Source organism: Oryx dammah, unplaced genomic scaffold (assembly GCF_014754425.2).
Source record: "Oryx dammah isolate SB20612 unplaced genomic scaffold, SCBI_Odam_1.1 HiC_scaffold_5, whole genome shotgun sequence".
Taxonomy (NCBI): Eukaryota; Metazoa; Chordata; class Mammalia; order Artiodactyla; family Bovidae; genus Oryx; species Oryx dammah.
In genome coordinates, this window is record NW_024070189.1 from 42,865,691 (window position 1) to 42,885,498 (window position 19,808).

Genomic DNA, 19,808 nt, shown 5'->3' on the forward strand with positions numbered 1-19,808 from the left:
TCTAGTGCAGGGCCTTGCAAATGTAAGTGCTCAACAGGGTTGTTACTTTGTTACAATGGTAAATCACACTTCTTAAGAGTCAACTTGAAACTCTCCAGTGGTCATCATGCAAACTCTGAAGAGATGACTGTGTAAGCAGGTATCAGAAGGAAACAGTGTGGAGCTCTCTGCATGAATCTGGACTCTCGATGCTTTGTTCATACAAAATACAGCATTCTATGGCCTAAGTCCCAAACTCTCCTCTGTGCTTCTATGCATGATCAGTTCTCAACCTATGACCCAGCTTTGCACGCTCTTCTCAATTTGCATCCCTCCCATCCTGCAAAGAAAGAAGAAATGGCAACCCACTCCAGTATTCCTGCCAGGAAAATCCCACACACAGAGGAGCCTGCCAGGCTACAGACCATGGGGTTGCAAAGAGTTGGACATAGATGAGACGAGTCATCAGCCCACAAAATGGTGATTTAAAGCAGTGGTCCCCAATCTCTTGGCCACCAGGGACCACTTTCATGGAAGACAATTTTTCCACTAATCAGGGTGGGGGCTGGTTTGGGATGATTCTCATAAGGATTGCACAACTTAGATCCCTTGTGTGCGCAGTTCACAGTAGAGTTCACACTCATATGAGAATCTAATGCCACGGCTGATGAGACAGGAGGTGGGGCTCAGCTAATAATGCTAGTGATGCTACTGGTGGGGAGCTAGCTTGGCTCCCTGGTCTGCCACTCACCTCCTGCTGTGTGGCTCGGTTCCTAACAGGTCATAAACCGGTACCCACAAACTGTTTCAGGGCACATGTTTCCTGTATTAATCCTGGTAGAGTTGATGTCATGCACATCACAAGCCACAGAGGAATCCTCCTGTACTTTTTCCCATCTTTAACTTCTCTTGTTCTGTGTTCTCAAGAACCATTTCCCATTGCTCTCTAGAACCTTGGTTCCATGCATACTAATCATATATGCTAGGGAAATATGAGCATGGTGAAATAAGTTTGGTAAATAATAGATTCTTTTAATACACTAAAATGCCCTGAAACTATTCAGGAATAGAAGACACTTCATAATATTTCTCACACTGACCTGATAGTGGATGTTTTAAATGAGGGTATCATCATCTCTAGGATGGATAAATCAAAGGTAAACTGACCAACACACAAATACCAAAGAGTATTTTTAAGTTTTTGGTCATAAGATATAGGGAATGAATAAATGAATGAAAAAGAAAGACAGAAGGGAAAGGAGGGGGGCAGGGAGGAAAAGGAAGAAGGTAAGTCAATGGAATCATTTAAAAATATTACCTAGTTTTTAAATCTCAAATTATTAGCCCCCACCCCCTTGAAAAAATTACCTATCTTTTAAATCTCAAATTATTAACCCTGCCCCCTTGAAAAAGAAAGAAAGACAGAAGGAAAAGTGAAGGAGAAGGCAGGGAGGAAAAGGAAAAAGAAGAAGGTAAGTCAATGGAATCATTGAAAAAATTACCTAGTTTTTAAGTCTCAAATTATTAGCCCCCGCCTCCTTGAGATGCAATCATACTCTATTCCTGACCGTCTCAAGAGAAGAAGAATAGCGTCAGGGATTTGAAAATGCAAAGAAGAAATTCTGAAGCATCCAAAGGTAGGAAAACCCCTTTTAGAGAAAGACTATCATCTTGGGCAAACCCCCAAGAGGAGTCAGTCCCGTGAAAGAGGCAAAGTGTTCACAAGTAGGTGAGGGGTAACTCCAAAGGCCCAGCCGTCTATTAAAGCTGACAGCCGTCTGCCATGAAACATAACTTCTCTCCTCTGTCCATTTTGTGAACTTCATTTAGTCAGCACTCCTGCTCTGTAAGGAATCAGTGCACAAATGTGAACTGCTACCACTCAAAAGTAATGGAGTGAGAATGCTATTATTTTAAATTGCTTGAAGCCATGCAGTCCCTAACTTCATTAGCTCCACTTCTAGGAAACCTATCTACCAAATTCTGTGGCATCTACAGAAATGGAAGAAACCCACAGAAATGTCATTCTATTACAAATGCCATTCTCTTCATTACAATAACTCACACACAAATGTATGTACATTTGACTTATGGTAGGTAGGTAGGAAAAGTGAAGTCACTCAGTCATGTCCAACTCCTTGCAACCCCATGGACTGTAGCCTACCACGCTCCTCTATCTATGGGATTTTCCAGGCAAGAGTACTGGAGTGGGTTGCCATTTCCTTCTCCAGGGGATCTTCCCAACCCAGGGATTGAACCCGGGTCTCCCACGTTTTATACAGACGCTTTATGTTCTAAGCCACCAGGGAAGTCGACAGGTAGGAAAAGGGTCCTGCAAATATGCCCATGTCCTAACCCCTAGGATATGTCAATCTGATGATATTATCCTAGAATATCCTGGTAAGCTATCGAAGAGCCTGAAAAGCAGAAGAGGTGGGAAAAACAAGAGTCAGAAAATGAGGCAGAGGAGAAGGCAAAAGCTGATAAACACAAAGAAAGTCCATGACCATGGGCTGAGGGTTGTTTATCCAGGAACCAAGAGTAGCCCCTGGCCAACAACCTGGAACCACACAGAATTCTACCAACAACCTGAACAAGCCTAAAAGCAGACTGTCCCCCAGGCAACAGTCCAGGCCTATCAACATCTTAACTTTGACCTCGTGACCATAAGCAGAGAATCTGAGTCATCTTGTACCTAGACTTCTGACCCATGGAAACAGACAAATAATAAATAGATATTTTTGTAAGCCATCAAATTTTTGGTAACTTGTTACTGCAGTAATAAAAAATTCAAGATTTGTGTGAGTAATCCAAGAATATCAAAGATCCAACACAGGTGAGCCTTACTTTGATTCATTCACCCAAGTATCTATTTTTGGAGTATCTCACCTACTCTTATCAGGCACATGGTGGTAACTTTTACATGAATTAAGCTCCCTAGTGGTGAACAAAAACAGGCATCTCCTCCACTGCTTTCAGTCCAGTTGGGGCTAGAAATATTAAATGAACAAAATTTACATAAATACATATGCAAATAGTAGTCAAATGGAGGGGAGGTGCTCGGCACTAAGAGTCTGTATCAGAGCTTCTGGTAGGAATGTGTCAATTAAACTTCCCTGTTATTAACAAGTTGAGAAGGTGCAGATTTGAGGCAAGAAAGACTAGTGAAGACTGTGAAGCAAGAGAAAACAGAGCGACTGTGAGAAACTAAAAATGCTGGAATTATAGGATCGGGCTGAAGATGGATGTAATAGCTAGATTGAGAGGGTGTTATAAGCCACTGTAAGGATTTTTCCATAAAGAAAATACAAACAGGAACCATGCTTCTAAAGGAAAGGGACTGTTTACTGATTAATGCAAAGGAATTCTTGTTGATTAATAACTCTAGAAACTGTTATATACATGAAATGATACTCAGGCTGCCCCTGTGAGCAAAATTTTAATCCATGGCTTAGGAAATGAAGTAGAGTCTGTCCTTCAAACATCAGCTCACCACAGGTTTGGAGAAGCCCTAATTTTGGCATTGTAAGACTGAGAAAGGCACAGAAGGTGATTTATTCTCTTTGAAATTCAGTTTACTCATCTGCAAAATGGAAAGGATACTTTTATGCAAATAGGAGACACAACAAAAACTTGCTGTATTAAGAAGGGAATGAATTCCTGCCCAGCCTGACGCAGGATCACATGAAAAGCAAATACATGAACATGCTTTGTAAAGCGGAAAATATTTTACAAATATGAATAATTTTTATTAAGCAACAACATCTTCATACAAGAAGAGATCACTTAATGTTTCCAAAGACAGAAATAATAGTTACTCTAAATGGAGTGGAACAGGTCAGTGAAGGTCAAGAAATTTCCACCCACTTACACCTGGGACAATGGCCATCTGCTGTAGACAGATCAGGAGACTATAAGCAGAGGGACAAGGAGTTATTCCAGATAAAGCATCTTGAACCCTAGGTTTCTATGTAAACTTGCTCAAATTAGAACTAGAATAATATAGTTGCTTTTGTTTAGTCACCCAGTCATGTCCAACTCTTTGCGACCCCATGAATTGCAGCACTCCAGGCCTCCCTGTCCCTCACCATCTCCCAGAGTTTGCCCCTGTTCATGTTCATTGCATTAGAGATGCATTCCAGCTATCTCATCCTCTGATGTCCTCTTCTCTTTCTGCCCTCAATCTTTCCCAGCATCAGGGACTTTTTCCAATGAGTCATCTGTTCTCAGATGAACAAAATACTGGAGCTTCAGCATCAGTTCTTCCAGTGAATATTCAGGTTCCATTCTCCAGGGGATCTTCCCAACCTAGGAATTGAATCCAGATCTCTCACAATGCAGGCAGATTCTTTACCATCTGACCCACCAGGAAAGCCCAATAATACTGGAGTGGGAAGCCTATCCCTTCTCCAGGGGATCTTGCCGACTCAAGAATTGAACAGAGAACAATATAGTAAGTCTGCTATAAATGAACAAGTTCCCATCCAAGAGCGCATTTGTAAGTCCAATGAAGTTAGCCTAGGTACCCAACTAACACAATTGGCTACATAGTACTGTAATGTAATAGATTTATAATACTTTTCACACAAGTAATACATAAAAAATAAAACATTTTAAATGTAAAGCATAGCACCCTGAAAAGTACAGTAGTACATACAGTACAACAGCTGGCATACAAGGGCTGGCATCAAGCGAACAAGCAAAGAAGAGTTACCGACTGGAGAAGGGAGAAGTGTGGGAAGTGGTAGAGCTGACGGATGGTCAGCAATAGGAGACGGAGGGCAAGCCGCAATGTCACTCATGCCTGCCACTGATGACACAGGTTCTGGTTCACTGCTGGAACCAGACACGTGCTCACACCTTTGAAAATGTGCAACTTGAAGGTTTAGGGGACTTTAATTACAATAGCCCCAATAACTCTGGGGGGTTAGTAATGTAGCACATGGTTATCAATAAAGTAAAAATCTGCCAAAAATTATGATCATTACAAGTTTGACATTCTTTAACATGTTTGTAGTTTGACCACTATCCTTCCTTGGAAACCTGAGAAAATGTTATTTCTATGGGAGCTCTCTTTCTGAAATCTTTCTGGCCAAGAATTTCAGTCCAAGTAGTTTCACATCACAGAGAGAAGATAGTAGTATTAAAAGCCTGAGGTGTGGATTCCAAGACAACTGTGTCTGGGTCACAGCTCTACCAGCTAGCAGGAAAGTCATTTAAGTGCTGAGATTCAGTTTTCTCATCAGTAAAACAGGAGGTATGAGAGGACCTAAGACACACGGTTGAGCTTTGTGCAGTGACTAGCACAGAGAAATACTTGGCAAACACTCTGTCATCACTGCTATTACTGATCCATGTCATCTGAGAGAACCTGAAAGACTGAACTTTTTTAAGATAGGAAAAAATATTGAAAAAATAACCTGCCTCTCACTAATTGTTTATCAGCCTATTTCTTTTCTCTCTACTATTGGCAAAGGGAAAAAGAAAACTGAAAACTGCCTACACACGATTTCCCAGATGTCCTAACTCATCTTCACTAGGGGTTGTCTGTTCAAGGCAGAAATAAAAACTGCAAAAATTCAGGGTTGTGTCAAGTACAAAAACCTGTACATCCTAATTTCAGAGCCCAGTCTCAATTGCTGGCATTTGAAATACTTTGGAGATAGGAGTCATAATAATTTCAAAAAAGCCTTCCCCCGAGAAAGCAGCCAGGCCAAGTCATTCATCTGCAATATCATAGCTGAGGGCTCAAAGTGAGCCCAGAGTTCAGGCATGTGGTAATTAGGTCTCTAAATTTACTCCACTGACTGGGAAACCTGTCAAAGAAATTCTTATCACGGGCAGAGTTAATTATACATAAAATGACAGAGAAGACACGCTGGGAGACAAAAGGTAACCTGGAGAGAGAGATGGCCAGAGGAAGGGCAGTGAGGGGCCTGTGTAGCTTGGGTCCCTGTGAATGTGAAACCCTACCAGCCTACGAGTATAAATGAGCCTAGTGGGATTGGAAAACACTATCTTCAGTGTCCAAACAGATTTATGTTGAGTTCATTCATGGAAAGGTAAAATATACTACAAATCCAGTAACCGAGAACTTTCTACTCTTCAACTTACTTTTCCTCACCAGTACAAGAAGTTCTTTCTTTACATTCTTCTTTCATTTCATTCATTTGTTCAAACATCACTGACTAATATAGACATGCATCAGACAGAAAACATGACGTAGAATGACAGGCAAAGCTCTCCCCTTGCACCACTGACAGTCTAAATGGAAACAGAAATCAAACAGCAAAACACAAAACAAACAGGTCTTTCTATACTTTGATGAGTACTTCATAGGAAAAGAATGGTACAAGGGAAGGCATATTTGGGATAGAGTGTATAATTTGAGTTGTGAAGGAAAGTGGAAGGGGGTGATAATTACATTTCAGACTGGAAGCAAAATAGAGATATGTACATTAAGAACAAGCAGAGGAGTGTCCCAGGTTAGAGGGTTTTCAAATCCTTTGTTTCCTTTAGGTCTCTTCTTTAAAAAAAAATAATAATAATTTATTTATTTACTTGTACTGGGTCTTAGTTGCTGCATTCAGGATCTTTAGTTGCAGCATGTGGGATCTAGTTTTCTGCACAGAAATCGAACTGGGGCCACCTGGATTGGGACTGCAGAGTCTTATCCACTGGACCACCATGAAGTCCCAGTTCTATCCTTTCTTCCTTCCAGTCAGCCAGACCCCAGAGTGTTGGTTCAGAATAACCCATGTACTGTTACAGATAAAGCGAGGATATAAAAGAAAAAAAAAACCTTGTTTTTACTCTTAAAATATTTTTATCTCATTGGGGCAGCAAAACTTTTATGTATGTGAGACAAATAATGCCAGAGAGCATACTGGACAGACTCAAACTAAGCAGTCTGGGGCTCTGTCTCCAGGCCACCAAGCCTTCCCTGACTCTTGTCCATTCCTTACTCACACCTCATCCTCTCCCCACTGGGTTCAGAGGCTTTTCCTAGCTGGGCTCCCTCTCCTCCATCCTCTGGACCATGAAGACCACCTCTGCCTGCTGTCACACCTCCCTCTCTTATGAACCGGATGGAATCCTCCCAAGGTGAACAAGGATCCAGAGTGAGCCTGAGTTTGCTGTGTCCCTTTGGATTTTGTGAATTGCACCACTAGATTTTCATACACTGCCATTCTTAACTGCTAAATTCCTGCCACAGACCATTCTTTCTCAGCTTAGAAGCCATCAGTCTCCCAGTCTGCCCAGCATGAGTTACAGATATGTTCTGAGACAATGTTTGTGTGTGTGTGTGTGTGTGTATTTTTTGGGATGAATTATTTTTGTATACTCCCATTACATATAGATACTTTCTTTTCAAATATGAATAAGCCCAATATTTTTAAGATGCACGAAAAAGAGTAATGAAACTAGTGATCACATTTGCAGTCCATGCACTAAGCGCCCTTTGAGAGGTGTCTTTGAAGCTGTTTAGAAATCTTCAGTAGTCCACATAAGCTGCCATCACCAAGAGTCCATGCCATGGTCATATAACTCTCATCTGAGCCAGCCTCAGTAGGCACCCCAAGCACCGGTGCAGAGAACGTCAGGATGGACATTACCCAGAACACATTATTGTCCTCAACTATTGACCCCTTTGAGAATTGCCCTTGTGAGCCTTCCTACAACTAATGACTGGTCCAGGTAGGAGCATCAAGGCTCAATTTCCTTGTCTCATCTAGGGACAATGGTAGACAGCCAATCTAGCTTCAGAACTCCCCATGAGGTGTCTTTGAAGATGCATCACGTCCTAACTTCTCCATCTGCTCAATCTTTCTTTCCCTTCCCTTCCACAAATATTGATCCTAACATCCCTCATTAATTAAAGTAATACATGTTAATTTCTGTCTCAAAATCCAGTTCCTGGAAATGTAATATTCCCCAACCAGAGACTGGAGGAATAGTCATGTGGATTCATCTTAAACTCCTGCATTTACTCAGCACAAATGTGAGGAGGTATTGTGTTCCCTTAAGAAGCTTATATTGCTCCAAATCTCTATCAAATTACCAATGGCATTTTTCACAGAACTGGAACAAAAAAATGTTTTAATTTATTTGAAGACCAAAAATACCCAAAATAGCCAAAGCAGTCTTGAGAAAGAAAAATGGGGCTGGCGGAATCAGGCTGCCTGACTTTAGACTATACTACAATACCACAGTCATCTAAACAGTATGGTTCTGGCACAAAAATAGAGTTATAGAACAAAAGAACAGACTAGAAAGTCCAGAAATTAGCCCATGCATCTATGGTCAATCAATCTTCAAAAAAGGAGGCAAGACTATACAATAGAGAAAAGACAATCTCTTCAACAACTGGGGCTGGGAAAACTAGACAGCTACATCTAAAAGAATGAAATTAGAACATTCTATAACATCATACACAAAAATAACTCAAAATTTTTTAAAGAACTAAATGTAAGACCTGATACTACAAAAACTCTTAGAGAAAGAATATTCTTTGATATAATTTGCAGTGGTATCTTTTTTCAAATTGTTTCCTAGAATAATGGAAATAAAAAAGAAAATAAACAAATGGGACCTAATTAATCTCAAAAGCTTTTGCACAGCAAAGGGAACCATAAACAATAAAAGAGACAACCACAGAGTGGGAGAAAATATTTGTAAATGATTTGACAAGGGATTAATTTCCGAAACCTACAATAGCTCATGCAGCTTAATTAAAAAAAAAAAATCAAAAATTGGGTAGAAGACCTAAATAGACATTTCTCCAAAGAATACATACAGGTGGCCAAGAGGCACATGAAAAAATACTCCATACTGCTAATTATTAGAGAAACGTAAATAAAAAATATAATGAAGTATCATTTCACACCAGTCAAAATGGCCATCATTAAAAAGTCTACAAACAATAAAAGCTAGAGAGAGTGTGGAGAAAAGAGAACTCTTCTACACTGTTGGTGGGAATGTAAATTATTATAGCCACTATAGAGAACAGTATGGAGGTTCCTTATAAAACTAAAACTAGAGCTACCATAGGATCCAACAATTTAACTCCTGGGCATAAATCTGAGGAAATCCATAGTTCATAAGGATACATATACCTCAGTGTTCATTGCAGTGCTGTTTACAACAGCCAAGACATGGAAGCAACCTAAATGTCCATTGAGAGAGGAGTGTATAAAGAAGATATGGTACATATATCTGACGAAATATAACCCAGTCATTAAAAAGAATGAAATAATGTCATTTGCAGCAACATGGATAGACCTAATTATCATTCTAACTGAAGCAAGTCAGAGAGAGAAAGACAAACATCATATAATATTGCTTACATGCAGAATATTAAAAAATGAAGCAAATGAACGCATTTACAAAAAAGAAATAGATTCACAGACTTAGAAGAAAAACTTATGGTCACTAAAGGGTTTCATTGAAAGTGAAAGTGAAGTCACTCAGTCGTGTCCGACTCTTTGCGACCCCATAGACTGTAGCCTACCAGGCTCCTCTGCCATGGGATTTTTCAGGCAATAGTACTGGAGTGGATTGCCATTTCCTTCTCCATGGGAATCTTCCCAACCCAGGGCTCGAACCCAGGTCTCCCACATTGTAGACAGACGCTTTGCTGTCTGAGCCACCAGGGAAGTCCTTTCTTTTGGTTAGGGGGAGGGATAAATTGGGAGCGGTATTCACATATACACACTACCATATGTAAAATATATAACCAACAAGGACCTTCTTTAAAGCACAGAGATCTCTGTTCAATATCCTGTAATAACTTATATGGGAAAAGAATTTGAATATAATAGATAGAGGTATATGTATAAATGAATCACTTTGCTGCACACCTGAAACTAACACAACTATAATTCAATATGAAATAAAAATTATAAAAAGAAGCTGAGAGCTTTACTGTAGAGCTGAGTCTTGTTTTTTTTTTTTTACAAGTATACACCAGTCCATTAGAAACTTGTCTACAAAATCTAATGCACTAGTTGTTATTCCAAAGAGTTTGATCCTTAATATCCAAGGTAGTTGCAGTGATCCAATGTGGACCATCTGTTGTTGTGTCAATCTGTTCAGGCAAGAGAGTTAAAATCCTAGGAGAGTCTGGAATCACAAGTTTCTTGCATTCAAAAATAATGTGGCAGCATTTTCAGCCCAGCTGTGAAGTGCAGCATGACTAAGAAAATACAAGTCCCCTAGGAGACACACTGTGCTACATGATAATGAAATCAGGATGAGGCCAGCCTTATGATCTAATTGGTCATCTGAGAGGCCAGGTTTTTGTTGTTGTTGTTGTTTTTAAACCAGGCTTTAAATAGAAATGTCTTCATTGTAAATACTCTTTTAAAGGCAGTTTTCTGCTCATCACTTTCCATCTTCTTTTTTTTTCAAAGTCTAACTCCCCCCCAAAACATTCTCTCCAAACGAACAGTTCTGCTCCTGAATAATAATTTTGTAAAAGTAACATGAAATGCTTGCATTTATAGGGTGGAGGACTGACAATATATATCCTTTGCATGTGTGCCAAGTCGCTTCAGTTTCGTCCAACTCTCTGCAACGCTATGGACTGTAGCCCACTAGGCTCTTCTGTCTATGGGATTCTCCAGGCGTGAATACTCCAGTGAGTTGCCATGCCCTCCTCCAGGGGATCTTCCTGACCCAGGGATCAAACCTGCAACTTCTACAACTTCTTCATCGGCAGGAGGGTTCTTTACGAGTAGCTCCACCTGGGAAGCCCAGGTATATTTTTTTAGAGCTTAATTAAGAAGATATCACCATAAAAGTTCTGGGTTGATATTTATACTTGGTGAGGGCTGAGTCTAGACAAGGGAAGCCAAATCAGCATGAATTTTTATCACGTAAGAGTTAAAAGTAGAAGCCATTATGTACTACAGATTAGTTAGCACATTTCATTGCTGTAATAATGGCATCACCGTTCTTGTTAAAGGGAATCTTTAACAAGTTGCCATGTTATGAAGATGTACACAATAACTTGTGCTTCCACTAAATCAAAAGGTTGTAATTGGGCAAGGATTTTTAAAACTGTTTGTGCTTTCCTCCAATGTTCCACCCCACCTCCACTCTTTTATTTACTGTTTTGATGCAGATATTTGGGCTCTGGTCCATCTGAACATACTGATTCAGAATTGCTTTCTAGATATGCTCTGGATTCTGCATTTTTCAGAAGCCAAATGTGATTCTTATACGTCATAGCATTTTGGAACTAATCCTTTGACAAATGAAATCATAAATGGAACCCCCACACACAACTGAACTCTGCCACATTTTGGTCTTTTCATAGATGTATGCATTCCAATCACTTGTATGTGACTGCCCCTCCCCCCACCCTGCAACCATGAAAACATCCACTGTGACCTTCAGTTCTTCACTCTTTACTTCCTTGGTTTCCTAGACTGCTGGCCTCCAAACCTTGACTCATGATAGTAAGCTGATATTTCTCTTTCTTTTTGGTGGCCACTCTGGACAAGCTTTTCACCCTTCAGATCCATGCACCACATCACAGGGAAGAGACAAACTGAGGTCACAGGCAGTGGACTAGCTGAGTTGTCTTTTTGTCCATTTACCACATCAATAGAGAAAAACAAATTCATTCATCCACTCATTCATTTAATAGTTTATTTATTCAATATACATTTATTGAGTATGGGAATCCCTGGTGATTCAGTGGTAAAGAATCTGCCTGCAGTGCAGGAGATTGTCTGCAACACAGGAGCTGCTGCTGCTGCTGCTGCTAAGTCGGTTCAGTCATATCCGATTCCATGAGACCCCATAGACGGCAGCACACCAGGCTCCTCTGTCCGTGGGATTGTCCAGGCAGGAGTACTGGAATGGGTTGCCATTGCCTTCTCTGGCAACACAGGAGACACTCATTAATTCCTGGGTCAGGAAGATCCCCTGGAGAAGGAAATGGCAACCCATTCCAGTAGTCTTGCCTGGGAAATCCCATGGACAGAGGAGCCTGGCAGGGTATAGTCCATGGGGTCACAAAGAGTTGGACATGACTGAGCGACTAAACCACCATTACCCACCAAGCACTTTCTACACCCTGAAGATACAGTCATAGAGAAAACAGGCTTGGGACTCATGTTACGGTGTTTATTTTCTAGCAAGCTTTAAAGTAATTAGTTACTTTTTCAATTAAACTTGTGAATATTATAGAGAAAAAAGTGTTTAGTGAAATAAGTCAGAGCAAGACAAATACTAGATGATATCATTTACATGTGAAATCTAAAAAATAATATAAATGAATATATATGCAAAAGAGAAACAGACTCACAGATATCGAAAACAAACTTGTGGTTACCAAAGGGGAAAGAAAAGTGGGGAGGGACATACCTCAGGTGAGAAAGTGCTTAGCCAAGTGGTTGGAAATCCAAGGGAAGGTGGACAAGAAAGGAGCCTGATATCCTAGATCATGCCTGATCTTTAACTACGCTAAAGATTTTCTTTGTATTTTAACAACCATGTGAAGCCCTGGGAAGGGGAATTAGGGGATGCAATCTGCATGTCAAGCATTCTGCTCAGATCTGGAAGATGAACAGGAGAGACAGCAGGGAGAGCTGTCAAAAGGCTATGCACGTGGAAGATGACTGCAACTGAGAGGAGAAGAGCAGCAGGCAGGGGAGGTGAAGGGAAGTGGGCAGTTTGGGGATTTAGGAAAGATTGGTGACTGATGAAAACAGGGGATGGGGAAGAAGGTGGTGTCAAGGATTATACCCAGTGATGGACACATTGCTCCTCCCTTGTGAACCCTCATTCATGGTCTCTCCTCCAGGACGGAGCGGGAGGAGCAGATGACAGACACTAAGAGAACAGATTTCAAGTGATTTGTGCTCCACATGCCCCTCAAAGCCTTCATCTACAACATAAGGAAAACAAGAGTATTTCCTGCATAGGATCATGGGGAAGACTAAATGACTTAATGCACATCAGCTACCGAGAACAGTGCCTGGTGCCCCATAAGCTCCTGTCACTATTACTTCTGCCTGCACTAGCTCACGTGGGAGAAGTCACAAGGTGTGGGAGTTAAGAGTGTGGGCTCTGGAAGCAGTTACACCTAACTCTGCATCCCGGATCTGGCATTTCAGCTACTATTTACTATTTAGCCACTGTATCATTTTAGCTCTAATTTCTTTGTAATTAATTTTTTTAAAGTTAAGATTTCTCTTTAGCTCTACATTTTTTCCAAATATAAGCTATTTCAAATGTCCAAAAATATGAAAAATAATGAATCAGGCATTCCATACACACTCCCAGATTTAACAAATGTTTACACTGTGCTCCACACCTACTTTTAAAGATGTAAAATGGTGCAAGACTTTATTAAAGACTTCTCACCATGATTTCCATTTCTTTCCTTCACAGAAGTAACTGTTATTCTGAAATTGGTGTGTCTCTCTCTTCTACCAGCTTCCCTAATAACTCAGTTGGTAAAGATTCCACCTGCAATGCAGGAGACCCAAGTTCAATACCTAGGTTGGGAGGATCCACTGGAGAAGGGATAGGCTACCCACTCCAGTATTTTTGAGATTCCCTTGTGGTTCAGCTGGTAAAAAATCTGCTGCTACAGATTTTAAAAAATACTTTTATTACATATTAGTTCAGTTCAGTCCCTCAGTTGTGTCCAACTCTTTGAGACCCCATGAATTACAGCATGCCAGGCCTCCCTGTCCGTCACCAACTCCTGGAGTTTACCCAAACTCATGTCCATCGAGTCAGTGATGCCATCCAGCCATTTCATCCTCTCGTCCCCTTCTCCTCCTGCCCCCAATCCCAACCAGCATCAGGGTCTTTTCCAATGAGTCAACTCTCCGCATGAGATGGCCAAAGTACTGGAGTTTCAGCTTCAGTAACAGTCCTTCCAATGCACACCCAGGACTGGTCTCCTTCAGGATGGACTGGTTGGAACTCCTTGCAGTCCAAGGGACTTTCAAGAGTCTTCTGCAGCACCATAGTTCAAAAGCATCAGTTCTTTGGTGCTCAGCTTTCTTCACAGTCCAACTATCACATCCATACATGATCACTGGAAAAAACACAGCCTTGACTAGACGGACCTTTGTTGGCAAAGTAACATCTCTGCTTTTCAATATGCTATCTAGGTTGGTCATAACTTTCCTTCCAAGGAGTAAGCATCTTTTAATTTCATGGCTGCAATCACCATCTGCAGTGATTTTGGAGCCCCCAAAAATAAAGTCTGACACTGTTTCCACTGTTTCCCCATCTATTTCCCATGAAGTGATGGGACCAGATGCCATGAGCTTCGTTTTCTGAATGCTGAGCTTTAAGCCAACTTTTTCACTCTCCTCTTTCACTTTCATCAAGAGGCTCTTTAGTTCCTCTTCACTCTCTGCCATAAGTGTGGTGTCATCTGCATATCTGAGGTTATTGATATTTTTCCCAACAATCTTGATTCTAGCTTGTGCTTCTTTCAGCTCAGAGTTTCTCATGATGTCCTCTGCATAGAAGTTAAATAAGCAGGGTGACAGTATACAGCCTTGACACACTCCTCTTCCTATTGGGAACCAGTCTGTTGTTCCATATCCAGTTCTACTGTTGCTTCCTGACCTGCATACAGGTTTCTCAAGAGGCAGGTCAGGTGGTCTGGTATTCCCATCTCTTGAAGCATTTTCCACAGTTTATTGTGATCCACACAATTTAAGGCTTTGGCATAGTCAATAAAGCAGAAAGAGATGTTTTTCTGGAACTCTCTTGCTTTTTCCATGATCCAGAGGATGTTGGCGATTTGATCTCTGGTTCCTCTGCCTTTTCTAAAATCAGCTTGAACATCTGGAAGCTCACAGTTCACGTACTGCTGAAGCCTGGCTTGGAGAATTTTGAGCATTACTTTACTAGAGTGTGACATGAGTGCAATTGTGTGGTAGTTTGAGCATTCTTTTGCATTGCCTTTCTTTGGAATTGGAAAGAAAACTGACCTTTTCCAGTCCTGTGGCCACTGCTGAGTTTTCCAAATTTGCTGGCATATTGAGTGCAACACTTTCACAGCATCATCTTTCAGGATTTGAAATAGCTCAACTGGAATTCCATCACCTCCACTAGCTTTGTTTGTAGTGATGCTTTCTAAGGCCCATTTGACTTCACATTCCAGGATGTCTGGCTCTAGGTGAGTGATATTATTACATATATATATATATATATATATATATATATATATATAGATATCTCTCTCTCATAAAAGTAGTAATGTTTCGTATGCTTAAAATTTTCATATAAACGGTATCACACTGAAAGGAAGTAGAATTTTTCTCAGGAAGAAAGAACGGTGTTAACATTTGAAAATCTATTGCTAGAATTTATCACATAAATAGATTAATAAGGAATTAACATAATTTTCTGAATACACTATAAGCATTTGCTAAATACTCAATCCTTACTCATTTTATTTATTTTTATTTTTATTTTTTTAAACTGATTTTGCAATTTATTTTTTAACATGAAATTTTGGTAAACTCATTTATTACTAATAAGTATTTAGTGGATGTTTGGTATTTTTTACATATAAAGTTATGCCATTTGCAAATAAAAATAACTTTGTTTCTTCTTTTCCAAAATGGATGTATGTCTTTAATTTCTTTTTCTTTTTTTAATCTATATATTTTTTTAATTGAGGTATAGTTGAGGTACAATATTATATAAATTACAGGTGTATGATATAGTGATTCTCAATTTTATTTTATTTATTTTATTACTTTTTTAATATAAGTTTATTTATTTTAATTGGGAGGGGTGTTCAGGGTGGGGAACACATGTATACCTGTGGCAGATTCTTGTTGATGTATGACAAAACCAATATAATATGTTTTTCTTATCTAATTATTGTCACTAAAACTTTCAATAAATTGTTGAATATACGTGGTGATAGTTGACATTATATTGTACCTGAATTCATTTTGAAGAAATTGGCCTTTCATCATTTAGGATGACAATTTCTGTATGTTCTTCACCCTGATAAAGAGAATATATGTTGTTTCATTTCATTGATTATTTTCTTTGCTATGTAGAAGCTTTTGAGTTTGTTGTAGTCCCACTTTTCTATTCTGATTTTGTTGCCTGTGATTTTGGTCTTATCTATGAAATCATTGCCAAGACCAATGTCAAAAAAGTTTTCCCCTGATTTCTTTGAGGTGTTTTGCAGATCCAATTCTGTGTTCAAATCTCTCTTACAAAAGAAATATTGTTTGGCCTTAAAAGAGAAGCCAATCCTGCCATTTGGGACAACACGGACAAGCATACAGATATTAAGATAAGTGAAATTAGCTAGTTACAGAAGGACAAATACTGAATGATTATGAGATTTTAAAATTATTCAAACTTATAGAAGTAGAGTAGAATGGCTGGTATTTGTCAGGGGCTGAGGGTTGGGGAGTGGGAACTCTCAGTAGTATGAGGTTTCTAGATAACTCTAGAAAATACCATATTATGCATCAAAAATGTGTCAAAGGAATGGATCTCATGTTAAATGTTGACTTAAAAAACTACAAAAGAACAAAAGGGAATTTTTGGATGTGATCAGTATGGTTAGTACCTTAATGTAATGATGATATCATAAATGTATATATATCTACAAACTCAAAGTATATATACTAAATGTGTGTGATAGTTATATATCTATTATACCTCAATTAACTTATTCATTTTAAAATGCTCTTCAACTTGCTAATGCATCACATAACACCAAAATTTCTTAACTGGGGTATTATTAACATTTTGTTTCAGGAAATTCTTTGCTGTGGGGGCTAAATATTATACAATGTGTAGCCTGAAAGGGTCTCCTATTCATGACAATTGAAATTGTCTCCAGACATTGCCAAATGTCCCTAGTGAGAAAATAGCACTTGGTAGAGAAGCACTGTTAGGCAATTTTTAAATCCCTATGAGATTCAGTTTTCTCACTTACAAAATGGAGAAAATAGGACCCATGCTACAGCAAAACTGTGCAATAAAGTGACATAGTTACAATGCCTGCTGGCAGTTTCCCAGTAAGCCCTCAATAAATGTATTTGCTTGATGGTGGTCACGGTGATGGTGATGATGGTGCTGCTGATGATACTGATGCTGATATGGGCAGGACAATACTGTTGAAAGACACACAAGCATGTTTGTAGTTTTGTTCTAAGGTTTTGCTCTTCACTCAGCAGAGAGGCCCTCTGAGGTCATTTCCTTAGAGGGGATGATGCAGATGAGTCAATTTCCCGCTTCAGGGAATGCGCGGTCCCACTGACAAGTAGCAATGGTTTTGGAAAGGATGTGCTGAATCAAGTGGAAAATTTTCTACCCTGGTATAGAACAAACGTCCTGGGATGAGGGGAAAAGGAGGAATCAGGATGCTACTAGGAGATCAGAGGACAGAGTGGCCTCTGATAAGAGGGTCAAACCTGGAGGAGCTGCCAAAGAGACACAGGCCACCTCGAGAGGCCTCCCATCTTCTGTGCGGCAGCCCACGAGGGCCCACTGTTTGTCTTCCACATCTCTGGGAAACCAGCGAGCTCCAACATCCCATCCACTGGGTTCACATGAATAGTGCTTGTCATCTCACTGAGGCTGCCAATAGCTGGCCTTGCAGGTTCTGTCCAGCAGGGAACTCCATACGTACTGCCAGCACACTGCTCCCCTGAAACCAAGCAGGACCCTAAGGGGCCCTCCCAAGCACAAGAACATTTGTGTCCCCCATTTCTTGTTTGTAGGAAAAAAGGTTCAGCCTCCTACACTGTCCATGAGTCCCAAAGGGCCAATTCAAACAGTGATTAACTAGGAGGGTGAGGGAATACAGAAAGAAACAAGAGTGTAGTGATGGGGGACCTTGTCATGGCTCTTCCTTGAGAGATGTGCATACCTATCTTTGAGTTCCTCTACAGGAACTAATGCCCCCACCCAGGTGGAGGATGGTAACTTCAGGCTGAGCACAAGCAGACCCCCGATGGGTTAGAACCATGAGACTGATGAGTGAGATTCCTGGAACATCACCTTATTAAATCCTCGCCACCAATCAATCAGATAAAGGTCATGTGCCCTGCAGCCCTACCCTCAAATACTGCCTATAAAAATTCTCCCTAGAAAACCATCAACAGGTCTTTTGAACATAAAAAACCCTATTCTCTTGCTTGGCTCTGCAATAAAATCTTTCTCTGCTCCAAACTGTGACGTTTCAGTCTGTTTGGCACATGAACTGGGTTCAGCAGCACACTCAGTGATGCTATCTGTCCAGACTGAGCTGCACCTATACAGGCCCTGGACACTGATGGACACCTCGTGCATCAGGGCCTGTGGGAACAGCTCTCCTGGACATCTAGATGGACCTTGAGAGTCTGGAGAAAGAGGATGTATGGATGAGAAAGTCACCCTGCACCCATTCCTTGCCCTTACATGGACACAAAAGAAACCCCCCAAGACCCCCAGAGCTGCATTGTAGTTGTTGCTTTTTATCATGATGACTAACGTTTGTTGCTGGACAAGTAACAAAACTTGCCCGAGTCTCAATTTCCTCTACTATACACGAGCCTGAAATCACTCAGCCCTAAAACTTTATGGTTTCTCTCTCTCTCTCCACTTTTCCACAGATGAACTGTTCTTCATAAATATGTAGGAACGGCTTGAGAAATATTCAAATGTCATCAGTTTTAAGTCACGAAAGATTGAGATGTAAAAAATAATATAAAAATGAAAAGTTGGGCTACTTTAACAGACAGCATGAATTGACTGCCAGGGAGAACTTGCTTATAAAATGCCAAATTAATGGCAGTTTTACTCAGTTTTTATTCACTTCCCTCATTTTCATCTGCTATGATCTTTAAATAGTACTTGCACCTGAGGCTAGAGTGTACTGATGTTAAAACAGATTGCCCAGACTTTAGAATCAACAGTGAAATGAATGTCAGAAATGATAAAATAAGTGATCTTTAGGTAATGGCAGTTAGAGGCACTACCCCTATTTTACAGAAGGAACCTAAGGCTTTGAGAAGTTAGATAACTTGTCTCACATAATTATTAAATGGAGAAGTCAGAATTCAAGGCCAGGCCTACTAGACTATAAACTCCATACTCATAATCAGAGAATACTCAGGTACAGATTCTATACCTTTTATTCCATGTGTCATTTATACTCATCTTGCCTCACTAACTTGCAGATTTAGTTGAATGGCCAAATATCATAGCCAATCTTTCACTTTTCTTTCTTTCTTCTTCCACCTGACTGATTTACTCAGATCCCCTTCATTTGGAAAACCCATAATTTACAGGTTTTGGTTGAGCTACAGTGTCATCCACTAGACAAATCATTTAGGGAAAACAAAAGCATGAAACTTTCTAAGAATTTTCTAAGTTACTCCTGAGGTTTTGCAAGTAGGTCACTGACTCTCACCTTTTTAGACTAGAGCTAAATTCAAAGGGGACTATATTAAAAAATGAGTCATTCATCTTTCAGAACTAATTTTAAGTGGTTAGAGAATGAGAAAGTTTGGGTAAATATGCTATGGTTATTAAATTCTGGTTTGGTCTACACTGCAAATGGATGTAGGTAAATATCAGCCATAGAATGGTAATTACTCAAGTTTGTGAACTCCCATATTGCCGAAGCTCCACCCTAGTGGATTTCCAACTTAAATTACTGTATAATCAGACTGTTTCTGATTTTTCTTTTCATAGCAATAAGACCATAAACTAAGAAAGAAAAAAGATGGATACGTTTGAATAGACAAAACAGTTTAAACTGACATGGCAAAAGAGTATGGCAAAACCAATACAGAATTGTAACGTAAAATAAAAAATAAATTAAT